We start from the raw sequence: 19,065 nt of genomic DNA, 5'->3' as shown, positions 1-19,065 counted from the left end.
GGAAAATTTCACTTTTCCATATTACTCAGACTCTGCTTCCTTATTAAAGTCATCTCAGTGTTCACATCCTAACATATTCTCTGCTCTATCTCATTCATTCATTCATTCAGTTTTAGAATTGTGAGTCAAGTGTGAATGACTTAGTTGTGATGCAAGGCTATGATTTTGATGGTAAATCATATGACCGTAACTCACTGAAAAATGGTAATCACATTATTTGGAAAAACGAAGAATGAGGTGGTGATGGATGACAAATCTTTGATGCTTGAAGGGCTACTGAATCACCCATTGTATGAGACAGCAGCTGTGTTTCGGTCAGCCCCTGAATACATAAGGAAATGAAAAATAATGAGAAACAAGCTAAATATACAACCCTTTGGTTATTTTCATCTGTAATGGATAAAATGAAAGTAAAGGAGAGTGTTGGGGTGGATCCTAACACTGCACCAAGCTCAGATACCAGCCAGTCTGAGCTACAATTACTAGCCCTAGAGCTGCTACCAGAGGGAAATATTGTGCTGAAACGACAGATAGCACCTCTTTGGCCTCTAGTCACAAAGAAGATATTACACGTAGCAAAGAGAAGCAAACATGAGAAACTACTGAAACAAGTGGGTATGGTGTTAAAGAGTTTTCTCCTTCTGAGGATGAATATCATAAGCTTCCTGAAAAATGGACCCTGATAGTTACTAACCTAGGAACAGTCTCCTTGGTGTTGAATGTTGCAGAATTGGTGAGTATATTTGGATTAATGCAGGACCCATTTCTTACTATTGAACAGATGGCTCTACATGATACAAACACACAGCAATTTCTTCCTGAGGGGACAACTAGCCCTATGGACTGGATAAAAGCCACTATAAAGTTTGTTTACTCTGAGAAGGGGAATGCCTTTTCCCCTCCTTTAAAAGCCAAGTGGAACTCTCAAGATGAAGCAGTTGATATGATACATATGCAATCTATGCTGGATTGGCTTTACAATGATCAGGAGGTTCAACCATTTAATATACCTCTTACCCAGGTCATAGTAAATGCTTTGATTGAGGAAGAATCTTTTGCATTTTTACCTCATGTAACATTGCTGTTGCAAAATCAAGCAATGATCCAAGAAGCTGTATCAGATTTGTTATCTCAGCTTCCCCCTATGAGTCTCACAGATGCTAAGAAAATTGGTGTTTCACAAGAGAACAGAGAAAGAAAAGGGGATAGACCAGGGACTCACTCCAGCAAAGTGGAAATCTTTAAATAGTTGTTAAGGAATGGGATGAATAAAGTAGCATAGATGAGGTTGACACTATTATAATGGGAGGATATGAGGATACACTGGTTGATGGAATTAAGGTCAATATTTGGAAGAAAATTAAATGTTTGAATGGACTTTATGTGAAGTAACTGCATTTCCTTTTCCTGCATGTATTATATTATTGAGAAGGATATATGTCTGCTGGGGAACACTTTATCTGTCTTGTATGGGAAAACAGAAGGAATGTAAGTTCACCCCTTGGCCAGTATTAATTGGACATGCTAAATGAGAACCTACAGAATTTCCTAAGTCCACACATGTTGTTAATTTGAAACAGTGTAGATTATTTGGTAGAGAAAAACAGACTACTGCTTTAATTAATTACATGTTAGAATCTGGAATGCTATGATCAACAAATTCTCTGTAAATAGCCCTGTGTAGCCAGTGAACAGGCAGATGGCACCTGGAGACAAATATTAGACTATTGAGGCTTGAATAATGTGTCTCATTTAGGATCATCAGCCCAAAAAAGTGAAAAAAATGCAAGTTAAAAAGGTGACTACTCAGTGATTGATTTTGAAAATACTTTTTTTCTTGATGGTAATCATGGAAACGAGTCAATTATAATTTTTCTTTATGTGAAAAGGATCTCAATTTACAATTTACTGTATTGCCACAGGATTATTTGAAATCACCAGCTTACTGTCATAATTTGATTAGGAGGAATTTGGACTTGATGGAGGTATTGAGTGCAATAACACATTGCATGTCATGATAGTATCAGAAATTGAAGAGCAAGATACAACTCACTTAAATAGAGTGGTGACACATATGACTAACAAATGCTGGTTGATAAATCCAGCAAAGATCCAAGGGCCTTTCCAAATGGTGAAATTCATAGGAATAACATGGGTGGGAGCCACTGAGACATTCCATAAGTAACTAAAAATAAAATGCTCTCATTGTCTTCCTCTGGAAATAAGCAATATACACAGCACCTGGTTGGTTTTGTTTGTTTGTTTGTTTGTTTGTGATACGCGGGCCTCTCACTGTTGTGGCCTCTCCCGTTGTGGAGCACAGGCTCCAGACCCACAGGCTCAGCGGCCACGGCTCACGGGCCCAGCCTCTCCACGGCATGTGGGATCTTCCCAGACCGGGGCATGAACCCGTGTCCCCTGCATCGACAGGCCGACTCTCAACCACTGCGCCACCAGGGAAGCCCCTGGTTGGGTTTTTTGAATTTTGGAAGATGCATATTCCACCTTTGGGAATACTGCTAGCTCCAATCCATAAAGCCATCTGCAGGAAGATCATATTTGAATGGGGACCTGAAATACACCAGGCTATATCTGAAATGCTAAAAAGCTCAATCAGTGACTTTGAACCCTTATAATACACACTCAGATAGGATTTTAGAAATATCTGCAACTTGCACTTATGCAGATTAAAGGTTATGGCAAAGCCCATTAGAGCTGCCCAGCAGTGATCACTGGAATTTTAGACCAGAAAGTTTCTAGACATGGAAGTGCACTGCACACTGTTTGAGAGACAATTATTGATTTACTATTGGGCACTTATCCTATTACCACATGGGTGGTACCCTATGCATAGCTCTCAACTGATCAACAAATAGCTGCTTGGTTTATGGTTGTCAGTTACAAGGTGGATGGAACCTTGTTTGGAAGGTTGCTGCTCTATAATGTTCTGATGGAAAAACTCTGATTTAAGAAGATAAGAATAGATCAGCTCAATGGGCAGAATCCATGCTCTTTTCTTTGCAGTGATGGAAGAATTGAACAGCAATAAAAATTTAAAATTCTGGGTTTATTCTGACACAGTGGTGGGATAGATGGAATAGAGAGGTGGCCAATGGCCTGGCCATATGGTCAGGCAGATGGGCAGTGGAAAATTGGATTCTTAAATGATTCCTATATGTGTCACAGCCCTATGGAAATCATTATAGGAATTTAAGAGGCACATTGAAGAACTTCCTTCTCAAATCATAAGGTGATTTTAATCAGCAAATGCACATCCTGGTGCACATGTTTGAGGTGGCCACTTGGGTCCATAAAATGAGTAGACACGGGGTAGCTGCAGCAATGCAGAGATACTGATCATTAATACATCCTACTTGCACATTCTGAGGTACAAAATGACAGCAAGAACTATCTTGTCTTCCAACCAGAGAGGCAAAAACTACAGGTGAAAATGGAAGGACTTCCCTGGCGGTCCAGTGGTTAAGACTCCTCACTGCCAATGCAGAGGGCCCTGTTTGATCCCTGGTCAGGGAAGTAGATCACATGCCGCAACTAAAAAAGATCCCACATGCCACAACTAAAAGATCCTGCATGCGTGCAACTAAAGATTCCCGCACATGGCAATGAAGATCCTGCATGCCACAACTAAGATCCGGTGCAGCCAGATAAATAAACAAACAAACAAATAAATAAATAAATAAATATTCTTTAAAAAAAAAGAAAGAAAATGGAGTAGATTCCCTGAGGGGAAAGGCCCCATGAGTAGCTGGCATCTCAAATACATCAGACTACTACCGGTAGCCTTAGGACGCTATAAATAGGTCCTTACAGGAATAGATATTTACTTCAGATGAAGCTTTGCTTACGCTGTGGTAGATGCAAATTCTCAAAACTCTATAAAGGATTGGAACAGAAGATATTGTACCAATTCAGACCATCGAATTACATTTCTTCAACCAAGAATCATATGTTATAGTCCATAGGGTTCAACAATGGTCAAAGAGATATCATATCAAATGGACATATCATACTGCATATCATCCTCAGAGTAGTGATTTGATAGAAAATTTGAACAGTCAGTTAAAACACTAGTTGTCTAAAATGAGTGGAGATAAAGTCATGAAATCTTAGTTTACACACCTTCATGAATGTGAGCTTACATTCAATGTGAAAAGGAGACAAGACGTGATCCCCATTTGTTAGAGTCTTATGTTTTTCTGGAGGAATTGGGAGAAAGGGGGATAGAGGAAGATCCTGGAACAACTATACAATTCTTCCCCAAATTACTGCAACTTTCTTTTTTCCTATCTGATTCAGTGATCCTGGAATCAGGGCTGCAGGTGCCAGATGTAGGAATGATCCCTAAGCAAGAAACTGTAACTATACCTCTAAACCTTTATGCCAGTATTCCTAAGTGCCTGATGGGATGGCCTGTACCTTCTACCTGGCAAAATTGGGGTTGACAGTAAATGCAACTATATTGCCTAATGGTCAAGAAGGCCCACTAGTTCTGTATTTATGTAACCTTGTCTTATATGGATAAGAATGGATTGAGTTTCTCCTTACACAGAAACTGTTGAAAACTGTTGAAGGTAGGCACTTGCTAGATTGGCATTGGTGCCGATGATCTGGACCAACACAATGGCTAAACCTATCATTCCTTCCAAAGATGGAAAAGTCTGGGTAAAAATCAATGAAAACTGGAGAGAAGGAGCAATAGCAGTTGAGGTTAAAGGAATGACTGAGTGGGTTATGGAATAATGGAAATTCAATATTGGTGTCTCAAGAGAGGCTTAGAACAATAAAAGGATGTTGTCTCTTAGCACAATTATACCCTAATGCTCAAAAGGGTGAAGCCACATATTTTCCACCCCTGCTTTTTGAACTTGACAAGGTCAAATAGAAAGCTGGAAACCTGAGTGGCATTACTTTTGGAGACATTTTGGTCATTCAATATGATGAAGGTAGTCTTATAGTTAATGACTGAGTGGAACTCTAGTAATGTTCCAGTATCTTTTGACTCTTATTTTTCAGTTACATCTATTACAAAAGGTATCATTTGGGAAGGCATTTCCAAGAACTACTCCCTACTGAGCCATTGGTCCATGGAGTGTATAGCTCCTGGCAGACTAATTACTGTGTAACTATAAACCATGGTGATAAATAATTAGAAAGGTCCCTGGTTATAATGGATGAAAGGTAGCAGCAGCCTTCCCAGCATGCCACAGTGTATTGTGCACAGAAATATATTACCCTTGTTTTTGTGGATGGAAAGCTATTAAACAGAATAGAAAAAGAAAGATTCCTAATGGGAATAAAGCAGTGGACATCACATGATAAATTCTAATTCCCCTAGGGAATGATCCCAATTTGAGCACCTGCCTTAGGTAAATAATCATATGACAATACTGATACTGATGAGCCAATGTATTGGTAGATTGAGCAAAGAACTTCTCAGTATATAATACTGATAGAAAATGACTGACATAAGAAGGGCTGGATTTAGCTAACCATCAGCTATGTACTATATTAAATAGTTCTGCACAAATTTATCACAAGGTACAAATAATGGTAGATTAAGAAGGGAAATGAGTAATCAATTTAGTATGAGAATATGGAAATATTTTCCTTTATAGGATAGATTAGTCATTTCATTAAATATATCCCTTTTCTACAGTGGCTTCTCCAACTGTTGGGCACATTCATGATGATACTATTGCTGTATCTGTTATGTAAATGCTATACCGAATGTAGATGCACAGAAAAATATGATAGTTTTTCTCTAAGAGCGTTTACATCGAGGATCAGGGAAACTGATTGGGCAGGGAAGGATTAACTAGGCTGGCTTGGATTCCTCAATCCCTGAATTGTCTAAAGAAAATACTGTCTTCAGAACCAGCCTTTGACTAACTCCTGGGAAATAATCTCTGTATGCTGGAATATTCTACCTGTCCAGTTTATTTTTGTATGTCAGGTAAGTTTATAATTTATGCTGAAGGCCCATGTTACTTTGGGAATGGGAAAGGGGCAAGGGTCTGAATAGGTGAGGTCAGTCACATGCCTGTATGACTGACTACCCCAGAATCTCTGGCCACTAAGTCTAAGGTGAGCTTCTTTGGTTGGCAATGCTTCACATGAGTTGTCAACACATTGTTTCTTGGGAAATTTAAGCATATCTCTGTGTAAATCCACTGGGAGGGGACACCTGGAAGCTTGAGACTGGTTTCTCCTGGACTTCAGCCCATGTACCTTTTCCCTTTCATAGTTTGATCTATTTGACCTGAATTTTAACTGTAATAAATTGTAACTGTGGGCATAACAGCTTTTTTATTTCCTTGAATCCTTACAGCAAATGAGTGAGCATGAGTGTGAAACAGCTTGTATATTTAAACATGGACCAAGTGGTAGAAAATTTAAGTCGAGATAAATAAACCAAGTTCAGTATGTTCCTTGACGTGATTTTGTTCATTCATTAGTTGGAGTGGTAGAGGTTAGAGTGGCTGACCTCTTAACTATGAATCTGACTCTCAGAGTGAACATATGTATCCTAGTTTCCATACAATACTACACTAATGCAGGAGGTATGGTAACATTTTGGTTTTATGGCAACTGTCTATGCTATTATTTTCTGGTAGATTGATCATATAGAATTACAGGCAGAAAAGGTGGAAAATCTGCATCATTTACAGGCCTATTCAAAGTCTAGCATCATAGTGTGTTTGTATGTGTCTGTGGTTGTGGATTGAGGTATATATTTGGGGTTGAGGGTGCTTTATCCATTCCTTTTTGTGTAAGACATACTGGCAGCTCTTGCTAAGAGAATCCTGAGGAGGCTGAGTCACTAGCCAATGTTTTTCCTTCCTTGATTCTATCAACTAAGATGATAGGACCCTTATGCTAGTTGGGGCAATTTGATATTATTTCATAAAAATCAGAGGTCTCTGTACTTTTCTAAGCAAGCATACTTGTTTTAGAAAGCTTTTTTTTAGTGCTTTAAAGATGTGTCATATGCCATTATATATCTGCATAGAATAATAATCATTTTTGCACTTTAAGAAACACACAAATGAGGTTACAAGACAGGAGTTGGCAATTTTTTTTCAGTGAAATGTCAGATAATAGATACGCTATACTTTGGTGGTCATACAAATCTCTGTCCGAATTACTCAACTCTGCCATTGTAACAGGAAAACAGCTGTAGACATCAAGATAAAAAATGAGGGTGGCTATGTTTCAATAAAATTGATTTTTTAAAAAAGGCAGCAGGCCAGATACAGCCACCAGGCTTTAATTTGCTGACCCCTGTTATAAAGGATTGGATTTTAAATGTTTGGAAAAATCTAATATTATCTTTCTGGGCTCCAATTCATCATCATCTTGCTTACAGCTACTCACACAGCCGAGCATCATTTTGGAAACCAGTTCTCTAAAGAATATTTATATCTTTTCCCACCAGTCCTTTAAATCTCAATATGGCTTTCCTTTACCTATAGCATAAAGCACAAGTCCCTTAACAAAGACTGTTTTATGTCAGCTTGAGTGCCTGCTGGTAGATATTGTTGATGATGCAGTTAGTAATTCATTCTGTTAATTATGCTTTGAGGGAGAAGCATAGTCTTTTCAGTACGTATTGTTGCCTTCCTTGCATGAAAGGTGCTTTAAGCAGAAGCATATGGTAGGTGAAGGAGATCTGAGTCTCTTAATCAACATTCCTTAGAGTGTGCACAGGTGCTGTGACCAGGATTCTGACAGCCCTGTTTGTCCTTTACCACCTGCCTCCCATTTCGATCTGATATTTGAGAATACCACAGGGAGACAGGAAATTGAGGGGAGAGAGAAGCAGGTTGCACTTCCTTTCTGCTTCCTTTTGCTATCAGTGTCACCCAACAAAGTCCCTTCACCCGGCAATGGTTTCAGTAGGGGCAGTAAGGAGAGGTTTGCATATTCTTCTAATTCCAAGGATATTGGACATTACACCCCTTCAGAAAATTTAGCAGCATCAGGAAGCTAGTTACCGCTTTCCCCTTTACATCTGAGTTCTAGCACTCATGAAGCCTTCTCTGAAATCCTAAGGCTCAGCACCAGCCAAGCATCTCTCCTTCCTCAGAGATAAGTTCTCAGGCTTGTGGGGTCACTTCTCAGAGCCCCTTTAAGAGGCACCATTAGCTGCGCATCCCCCTTTCCTTAGAAGTCTGGGTCCCAGCAGTTAAGGACCTGTCTTCCTCCTTTTTTGATTCTCAGGCACCTCATATCCCCTGGGTTTGCCCTGCCCTAGGAGTGGAAATTCCTCCCTATTCTTCCTATCTCTGTATAACATTAGTCTTCCTATTTGTCTATTTAGATATCACTAGCCTATTTAAGGAATTCCCTCCGTTGAATTCTTATTCTTATAAATGTGTGGTTTCTAAACAGAAATCCGACCTCAACCTGCCTGATAAACGTGTGTTTCTGACTGGATCCTGCCTTTGCTTTTCATGACTACTTCTTGGATCTGCTGTTTGAGTATCTCCCATAATTTTGGGGCGGGGAATTCTCTGTCATTTTTCTTTTCAAATATTGCTTCTTCCCATATCTGTCTCCATATCCTTCTCCAAATCCAGTTACATATCTCTTTGAAATCACATTTGGTCTCCTGTCTTTTATATTGTTTTTTTGCATTTTCTCTCTTGCTTCATCTGTACTTTTAAATCTTAACCAGCATACATTTTATTATTTCTTCCTTCACTGTGTCTAATCTGTTATATAGTAGATTCCTGATTTCAGCAATTTGAAGGAGGGGGACTGGGCTTCCAGATTCTCCCTTTGATTTGGGACAGAAGGGAGGGAATGCAGAAACAAAGGAGGAACAGTTAAGAAACAGTAGTGCAGCAATAGGGCAGGGTCCTGGTTCCTCCTCAAGGGATATACATATCAATATCTTTGAGTTCTTCTGCAGGAACTAAGGCCCCCACCCAGGTGGAAGATGGTAACTTTGGCTGAGCACAAGATTCCTAGAATACCACCTTGTTACCTCAACACCAACCAATCAGAAGAAAGCCTGCACACAGTGGAAGATGAATCCCCTCCCCAAATGATTAACTTTCCTTTCTCCCTTTAAAAACTTTCATGGTCAATCAGAATCTTTGGAGTTGGTTTTGGACACGAGTCTACTTTCTCCCCAGGTTGCCGGCCTCCTGAATAAAGCAACCTTTCCTTTCCAACCAACACTGTCTCTTGAGTATTGCCTTTCAAGTGGTGAGCAGCAGAAGCTGAGTTCGGTAGCAACAGGGCAGTTTAATGGTTTTACTGAAGAGATTTTCATATCAATTGTTTATCTTAAGAATATGTTACTCTTTTGATAGAAAAATAACTCAAATTATTATTTCTGGGGTTTGTGGAGTGTGCCCCATCAAAGTGGTTCATATTAAGATGTAGACAAGTGAGAATTCCAAGGGATGTGAAAATATGCTATGGAATTGTTTTCAAAAGCTATTCATAGAGTTTATTAAAATATATGTATGGATATCATATTTGTCTTTCTTGGTATGATTACACCAAACATAATAACTGCCAGGTCTTTCCATGTTGTTGTAAATGGCAAAACTAAAATAATTTTTTTGGCTGAGTAATATTCCATTGTAAATATATACCACAGCTCCTTTACAAAATACTGTATGTTTTCTCTTATATGTGGAAGCTGAAAAATAAAACAAATGAATGAATATAACAAAACAGAACCAGACTCATAGATACAGAGAACAAACTAGTGATGACCGTTAGGGAGAGGGGTGGGGAGGGGCAAGATAGGGGAAGGGGCTTAAGAGGTACAAACTACTATGTAAAAAATAAATAAGCTACAAGGAAGTAATGTATAGCACAGGGAATATAACCAATATTTTATAATAACTTTCTCTAAGAATATTGAATCACTATATTGTACACCTGAAACTAATATTACATTGCAGGTCAACTATACTTCAATAAAAAGTAATAAAAATATATGTATGGATAGAATAAAAACTTGGAGAAATAGACACTCGTGTTTACACTGAAATGCTCAACCAATTCTTAGAATTTTCAATCAGCTTTCCTATGATGAGAGGGGAAAAAGAGACGGAAATAATATATGCCATTGTGTTATACACAGCATACTGTTTTGAGAGGGAGACAGTTAGACATAGAGGCTAGCCTTGTCATTAGGTGATGGTGAAATATTCCATGGGCTGGAGAGTCTTGCCTGTGAACCTTGTCTTTAGTTGCCCTAGTGTCCTGGGTGTGTTTCTTTTTCATTCTCATTGTGCAGAATACCAGCAATCATCAGCAGGTGACACATTCCTGTGATTCCTCAGAACAGAGAGGTATTATATTTACTTTTTGAAAAGGATGCTTATGATACAACATGGGGCAAAATACAAACATCCATATATCCATACATGCAATGGAATAATAATGCCACTTTACAAAGCAAGGTAGAACACTATGCAGTGATATGGAATGATAAGTTGCATGACAAATGAAAATTCTAGAATGGCATCACTGAGGGAAAAAATTTGAGGGGAAAATGTCACTGAAATAGTGTATACACACTCTCATGCCTCCTTCTCATTAACTGAGGAGGATGGATCCTCTGAGCCTTCATGTAGGCTACGCACAGACGTGAGGGATATAATAGACCTGATCTCACCACTTTGCAATGCAGGTGACATTTTGCATTCTGACTCATTATTGTGTTGTACTTTTTGGAGACAAATGGTGAGAGAGAGTTTGATGTTTTGAAAGTCAGCTCATGACACTGTATGAAGCAGATTTATGGCTGCCTACCTGAATTCTACTAAAACAGTTGTTCTCAGACATTTTGTTCTGAAGGCCCCAAAAAGCTTTGCTTAGGTGGCTTATGTGTGCCACTATTTGAAAACTAAAAAAATAATGCTAAGCACTTTTAAATGTATTTATTCATTCAAAGTAACAATGTTAAACCCATTTCATGCTTGAATAAAAAGCATATGCTTTTTGAAAAATAACTATATTTTTGAAAACAAAAAGGTTCTATTTTCTTTAGTGACCTTCGATCAACCGTTTAAAGATGAGGCATTATCACTTTATTTCACCAAAATGGAGACTAAGGAACAGAGTGGTTAAGCGGCACTGGCTGGGAAAGTCACACTGTTGATGGATGGCAGAGCTGAGAGTCAAACCCTCCTCTATTTTTCTGAAGTCTGATTTAAAATGAGTGAACATGAAAACATCCCACTATTTGCCCTTCCTGAGAAACTAGATAGGCTAGATCATGGGTTTGATGACTATCTCCATTTCCTGTGCCTTAAGAACCTTTTGAAATCCTTTATGTAGTTTGCATACTGGTGTATCTCTAATTCAGCATGGCACTTCTCCTGTCGATCCCACAGAGTGGGATGATCTTGTTTTGCTCTGGAGTGCGCAGATCCAGTTGTATGCTGGAGCTGGCTCAGACCAGCTCATGAGAGCTGACTCTGACTCTCTGCGTCATTTGCTAACGCAGCTTTCATTGACATCACCTTGGTGGCTAAAAATATCAGGCCACAGTGTGTTTATTGGTGGTGGGGGGGGCGTTTAAATCAGGGAACCTGGAACTGCTGGAAACCAGACTGCACTGCCCTCTCCCCTGGGGGCCTGTTTCATGCGCATTACTGCTCAGGGCTGACCACACAGGCTTATTATAGGAGAAAGTGCTGCAAAATCGGGCAACTCTCTCTAATGTGAATGACTGTGTGACAGAACTTGTGTGTGCTTGTGTACCCTGATGACTTTGTGCAGTCATTATCAACATTACTAGATTAAAAAAAAATGTGGGCTTCCCTGGTGACCCAGTGGTTGGGAGTCCGCCTGCCGATGCAGGGGACACGGGTTTGTGCCCCGGTCTGGGAAGATCCCACATGCCGCGGAGAGGCTGGGCCCGTGAGCCATGGATGCTGAGCCTGCGCGTCCGGAGCCTGTGCTCTGCAACGGGAGAGGCCACAGCAGTGAGAGGCCCGTGTACTGCAAAAAGAAAATAAATAAATAAATAAATTAAATTTAAAAATGTGAATGTGGTTGTAAGAAACCTACCTTTAAGCAAATTATTAACTGGCAGTGTGGTTTCAGCATTTCGTGGGCAGAGCAGATTCCCAAATGCGAGATACTTAGCTTTATCTCCCTGCTGCCCTAGAGCACAGGCAACTTTGTGGGAGTTGTTTCTCTTCTCAGGAACCATTTTCTCCTCACAACCCTAATTAACACATTTGTCCAAATGCAGGCACAGCTTCCTTTGACCCTGGCAAAACCTGATTTTCTAGTTTGTCTTCCTCTGACATCCAGATACTTTATGCTCTGCAGGTCATTTAAAAGTGACCAACAATCCACAGGTTTCCACCTCCACAAGTGCACTTGAACTCTCGTGTTATGGCAGGCTGAAAGGTGGTTTGTAACAGAAACTGGAACATGAGTCTGCGTCTCTAACAGGGGAACCATACTGCTTAACCCCTCTTTACTTCCTTGATAATGCCTTGTGCAAAAAGCTTCCTTTCTTTAAATGCCTATGCCGTGGCTAGTATTGTCTCCAATATTTCCTTCATCAGATTGGGCATGGTATAAGTGACTAAGATCAAGTGCAATGCTCTGGTTCTGAGGTTGTACGTGAAACCATTTCCTGGTTTCCTTAGAAAGCTAACATCAGCAAAAACATTTTGATGACATTCTGGTTTCTATGACAACTGAGATATGCTGTTTTATGCTGGAGGTAGGAACATTATTACAAGGATGTTACAGGCTGGATGGACTAGCAACCTAGTACGTGATTACTATCACTGTGAGGTAGTGTGTGTGTGCATGTTTGTGTATGTGTGCTTTGGGAAGGTGAGGTATTTAGTTGGGGATTAGGGGCTATAAGCCCTCCTGTTTTATTGAAGAAGCTGGAAATTCCCACTAAAGAGAATCTGAGGTGATGAGTCACCTTTCTGTGTTTTTCTGTGTCCTAAGATGACACCTGTTGTGTGAGGGCATTGTGATCTGAGTTCTTTAAAGCAGATATCTCCAAATATGTGTGATCTTACACCTCTGTTTAAAAAAGATTTGTGCTTGAACTCTTAAAGATGCACTTTGCTCATTTTATATCTACTTCTACTAAGAAATTATTATGTGTATGTTACGGGAGAGAAAATTTGAAGTCAAGATATGATGAGAGAAATGAGTAGGATTGGAAGCTCTAATGTAACTATGTGGAACTTCGGGGTTGAAAGGTGCTCACCTTGAACAGCTTACACATATAATAAGAAAGATATTCTCTTTAAAAGACAAATTTGCTGTCATCACACCACTAATCAAAATCTGTAAAGGGCTCCCCATTTATCACATAAGCATAAGGTACAAGTTCCTTAACAAAGGTTCTGATTTTTGTTTTTGTGGTTTAGGAAGTAGTTGTTGTTGGTGTTATCATTATTTCTGTATTTATTATGTTTCAAAAGAAAGTCATGGCATCTAAAGGAATTACTGTTGCATTTGTCATCAGGATATGTGCTTTAAAAAGAAGTACTAGGTAAAGGATATCTATGTCTCCCTCTCTCTGCACCAAATCTTATACACTGCTCTGTGATGCTGAGACTCTCATGCTATTGTTAAATGAACTCTTATCCAAGTTATTATTTATCTCAACAATTTAAAAAGGAACCAGTAAACTATTGGACACTTTTCAAATAAGAATTTGAGATACTGATATTATTTTTCTATAGGACAAATTGTATATGCACTGCTAAGGATAGGAATCATTTGCACTGCCACGAACAGAAACAGTAGCATTACTATCAGTTTTCTACATGTCAATTTCTGTCTCCTACAGATTAAAGTAGTCTAATCAAAGACAATGAAAAGGCCATACCTCTATAGAATGAGCGAATTCCTGCAGAACGCATTAGCCAATGCCTGACATTCCATTGTAGGGTCCCAGGAATCTCCTGTGCCTATTTCTGAGTCTTTGACATGTTTTCCAGGCAGGGTGGTATTAAGAGAAGGGCTCACATTTTAAGAGAATTCCTCACTAGAAGTGTTTTTTTTTTTCCTTTTTATTCCCTGCACAAGTGTTCAAAGTCACCACTCTGGTCAGCAGGTAGCACTTGTGATATTGTGCTCATCGTGTGCAGCTGACACACAAATTAATAAATATTCTCTTTATTTATTCTCAGTAAAGGAAATAAACAAATTTCCTGCCATAACACCATTAACTGAAATCTATAAATGGCTCTCCATTTATTATATAAGCAGCAGGTAAGAGTTCCTTAACAAATGTTCTGATTTTTGGTTTTGCATTTTAGAAAATGGATGTTGCTAATGTTACAGTTATCTTGGTATTTATTGTGTTTCAAGAAAAATGCATAACATTTAAAAGACTTGCTGTTGCATTCTTTGTCAGATATATGCTTTAGGAAGAAGTAGGTGCTGGGTAAACGATATCTAAGTCTCTTGGCTCCATATCCTCTACTCTGTTCATGATGCTGGGACTCAGAGTCTGCCAAGCTCATTTTTCCTTTACCAGCCTGCTCCCTGTTAGGCTCTGCCAGTCAAGTTGACCAAAGGGAGACAGGAAAGAGAAGAATGTGCCTTCCTCTCTGTTCCTATTCTTCTCAATGTCGCCTGAATAAAGGCCCTAAACAAAAATAAGGCCATATGATTTCAGAAGGGCCAGAATATCCAAAATACAGTTTTTGTCCAAACTTCAGGGGCTCACTACATCAGGTCCCCTAAGAAAGACAAGCACTAGCACACTGGTGAACTCTCTCTCTTTCCTGAGTTCTAGATCTCAGCTTTGAGGGTGTCCTCCTCTGAGATCTTGATGCTCTGGCATGAGCAGAGATCAGGTCACCATCATCAGAGGTAAGGGGTCTTAGGTTTTAGGGGGTCCCTCTACTGATCTTCCTTAAAACCCACTTTTAGCTGAGCAGCACCTTTCTTTGGAATCTGTGTCCTGGCTCTGAAAGACCCCTCCTCTAAGCTTATGAGTTCTCAGAACTGCTATGTCTTCACTTGGTTTTTCCAGACCTAAGAGCCTTAGCTCCTTTCTACCATTGCTATCTCCACATTACCTCATTGTTACCTTTATGCCTTTTTCAGCCTCAAAAAATTCTAAGTTAACTCTGACTTTTTTTAAAAAGAAAGAAAAGAAAAAAGAGGGCCCTTGCTTGTTAATTATGATTGTTTTTGGTTTTGTCTCTTCTCTTTTAGGTTTTTTTCCTTGGCTTTGTTTTCTAGGAGTTTTACTATAACTGGCCTAGGGGTGTGTTTGTGTGTGTGTGTATGTGTGTTTTGGGATGCGTGTGTATTCAAATGTTAGTTTATTATTTTTTAAAGCACAGCTTGAATATTCTGCTTGATATTGTTCATTATTTTGGTAAATTCTCAGCTATTATTCCTTCCAATATTCTCAATTTCCCAAGCTCTCTCCTGGGACTCCTTACATATCTCTTAGGTGTTTAGGTACCTAAATTTTAATAAGAAATATTTCCTTTGATCAATATAAAATACTAGTCTAAGAACTTTTGAAAGATATTTTCCTTACATTCCCTTTGTATGGTACCATTTTGCTAGGGTTACTTTCATTTCTCACTTATATCTGATATTTTATCTCATATCTCCTAAAGTCTCTATAAAATTACATTGAAGTGCATATATACATATAAGTGCATTCTCTATGTAATATTTTATAATATTACAGGGGAAAATCAGGTCTTCCTTTACTATCCATTTCCATCCTTGTTACTCTTTTGTTTCATGTGTAACTATGTTATCAGATTTCTGTTTACCATTCAAGTCTCACCTTTATCGAATCTGTATTCCAAAATAAGCATATATAGCATTGTTCTCCACCTGTAGTGTTTTACATGACCTGCATGATTTGTACATCATTGATCTCTAACTTGATTATATTAACTGGAATTTTTCTTCTGTGTCAGTGCATTTAGATTTGCATGTCTTTGTAATGGATAAATAACATATCCTTCTTGACTTAGACTCAGTTTTTCAGTCTGTCTCATGGATAGAATTTTGTCATTGTTGTTATAATGAACTATAATGCGATGACTTATCTTGTGTACATGAGCAACTCCTTATCCTTGTGCACAACACAGGGAAATCAATAGGTTCTGAAAGATACATCTTTTTCCCTCACTTGAATGTTAATAAATGTAAAGGTCCCACCTTCAGGAAAAGAAGAAGCTACACTTGACTTTTTAACACAAAACACTATGCATGATATTATTACAATTACAGGGCATACTAGATACCTTCCCTGTGGCAGGGTAATAGGGACCAAAGGGTTAAAAGAGCACCTTTGGAAGAAAGTTGGCCTGCTGGACTGGAGAAACAACCTGAGTTTTGTAAAGGAATGGGCTTTGAAAGGGAGAATATTCACACTTGTCTTAAAATAATGCCTTCAATATAAACCATGAGTGTTGAATGGTTCCTTTTCTGAAGTGCTCATGTTTTTCCTTTTCTAAGTAGGAGATGGTCTTTTTTTTTTTAAGTAGGAGATAGTCTTCTAAAATACGTACCTGAAGACTAGGTTTTGTGACTGGTTATTTGTTTAGAGAAAAATTGGGAGTCAGGGATTTAGTACTGAAAGTTTGGTAAGTTGAATATGTGTATGCACATTTATGGTCATGTAATATAATTTGGAAAATGACAAATAAGTCTAAGTTTTTATTCCTAATTAGCAAACCGAGGGCAATTAAATGAGTCCTCAGTTTGTAACAGTTGCCATTTAAATACTATGTACAAAAAACAACCCTCCTAAAATTTAGGCATGACAACTGTGAAGAAATATATGAACTGGTGAACAACAGGAGAGAACAATTTTAACGATAGAAATTCTTAAAAATTGTGCTGAAAATTCACTGCTAACCCAATGCAATCTCATAAGCTTTTAAAAAGTACATGTGAAAACTTATGCTAAAATTAATCTGGAGATGGAAAGGTACAATAATAGGCAAGACTGTATTTTCCTTCTAAATGTAATTTTATAGACTATGCCTTTATTATGATAAAGGGGTCTTCTGACTTATATTTTATGAAATGACTTTTTTTGGAGCCTTTAAAATTATAAAGCCTACAGCTTACAAGAAGCTCTACTAAATAGTAATTGTAGGCAAGGGACACAGGATTAAAAATGAAAGAAAATGAATTACTGCCTCCAGATAATGTCGTGGTAGGGGTTTTATTAAGAAAAGCACCCAATTTTGAAAGAATTCCTTACTTAAGATTGTTATCTTTTTTCCTCAGAAATTATTTAAGCCCTCACTTAGAAAGGAGTTAACAACATAGAGCTTATATTTCCTCCAAAACCATGGCTGTTGATTGGAGAAATAAAGTTAATTTTCATCTAATTTTTCCATTATTTAACTAAAGAGCAAAAGTCATAGAACAGAAGTTAAACAGGGGCTGTGAAAAATTAAAATATTCAATTGAAAAATTTATTTTTTGATTATCTAAAATTGACCATGATATTATAGATTTCAGAGCTGTCAATTATAGTATTTCCCTCTTGTTTTAATCTCATTGTGTATTCACACTTTTCAGACAGTGGCTGAATTCTAAAGTCAGATATTAGATGCACTTTTATACCCATGGACCTGTGAGAAATCAAATTTACTTAAAAGTTAGTATGGCGTTTTCCAACATTCTATGGTATTGGTACTGGTGTGCAAATGGGAATCAATATTTATATCTTTCTTTAAATATTTTTCTGTCTCTTTCTCTTCATACATTTTTCTGTCCCTCTGGAGGATGAGAAGAGAAAGGAATTCCTATTAGTACAAAATATGAAAAGAAAAATATCTTTAAGATTATATATAAGGGACCAAACAAGTGATAAGGGAATAGTTTAATATTTTCGTTTAATATATTTCCCTTCTGATTGTTTCTCTCAAGCGTGCATTGCTTTGGAAATCAGAAAATAACCATAATTGATGATTTGGGTTTTTTTAACATATTAATAGGAGTATAATTGTTTTACAATGGTGTGTTAGTTTCTACTTTATAACAAAGTGAATCAGTTATACATATACATATGTTCCCATATCTCTTCCCTCTTGCATCTGCCTCCCTCCCACCCTCCCTATCCCACCCCTCTAGTTGGTCACAAAGCACCGAGCTGATCTCCCTGTGCTATGCAGCTGCTTCCCACTAGCTATCTATTTTACGTTGGGTAGTGTACATATGTCCATGCCACTCTCTCACTTTGTCACAGCTTACACTTCCCCCTCCCCATATCCTCAAGTCCATTCTCAAGTAGGTCTGTGTCTTTATTCCTGTTTTACACCTAGGTTCTTCAAGACATTTTTTTTTCTTAGATTCCATATATATGTGTTAGCATATGGTATTTGTCTTTCTCTTTATGACTTACTTCACTCTGTGTGACAGACTCTAGGTCCATCCACTTCACCACAAATAACTCAATTTTGTTCCTTTTTATGACTGAGTAATATTCCATTGTATATATGTGCCACAACTTCTTTATCCATTCATCCGATGATGGACACTTAGGTGGCTTCCATCTCCTGGCTATTGTAAATAGAGCTGCAATGAAGATTTTGGTACATGACTCTTTGAATTATGGTTTTCTCAGGGTATATGCCCAGCAGTGGGATTGCTGGGTCATATGGTAGTTACATTTGTAGTTTTTTTTTTGTTTTTTTTTTTGTGTGTGTGGTACACGGGCCTCTCACTGCTGTGGCCTCTCCCGTTGCAGAGCACAGGCTCTGGAGGCGCAGGCTCAGTGGCCATGGCTCATGGGCCCAGCCGCTCCGCGGCATGAGGGATCTTCCCAGACCGGGGCACGAACCCGTGTCCCCTGCATCGGCAGGCGGACTCTCAACCACTGTGCCACCAGGGAAGCCCACATTTGTAGTTTTTAAGGAACCTCCATACTGTTCTCCACAGTGGCTATACCAATTCACATTCCCACCAGCAGTGCAAGAGTGTTCCCTTTTCTCCACACCCTCTCCAGCATTTATTGTTTCTAGATTTTTTGATGATGGCCATTCTGACTGGTGTGAGATGATATCTCATGGTAGTTTCGATTTGCAT

The sequence above is a fragment of the Mesoplodon mirus genome, assembly GCF_964341445.2.
Source record: "Mesoplodon mirus genome assembly, chromosome: X".
Taxonomy (NCBI): Eukaryota; Metazoa; Chordata; class Mammalia; order Artiodactyla; family Ziphiidae; genus Mesoplodon; species Mesoplodon mirus.
The sequence above is the reverse complement of the archived record's forward strand: the minus strand, read 5'-3'. Positions refer to the sequence as shown.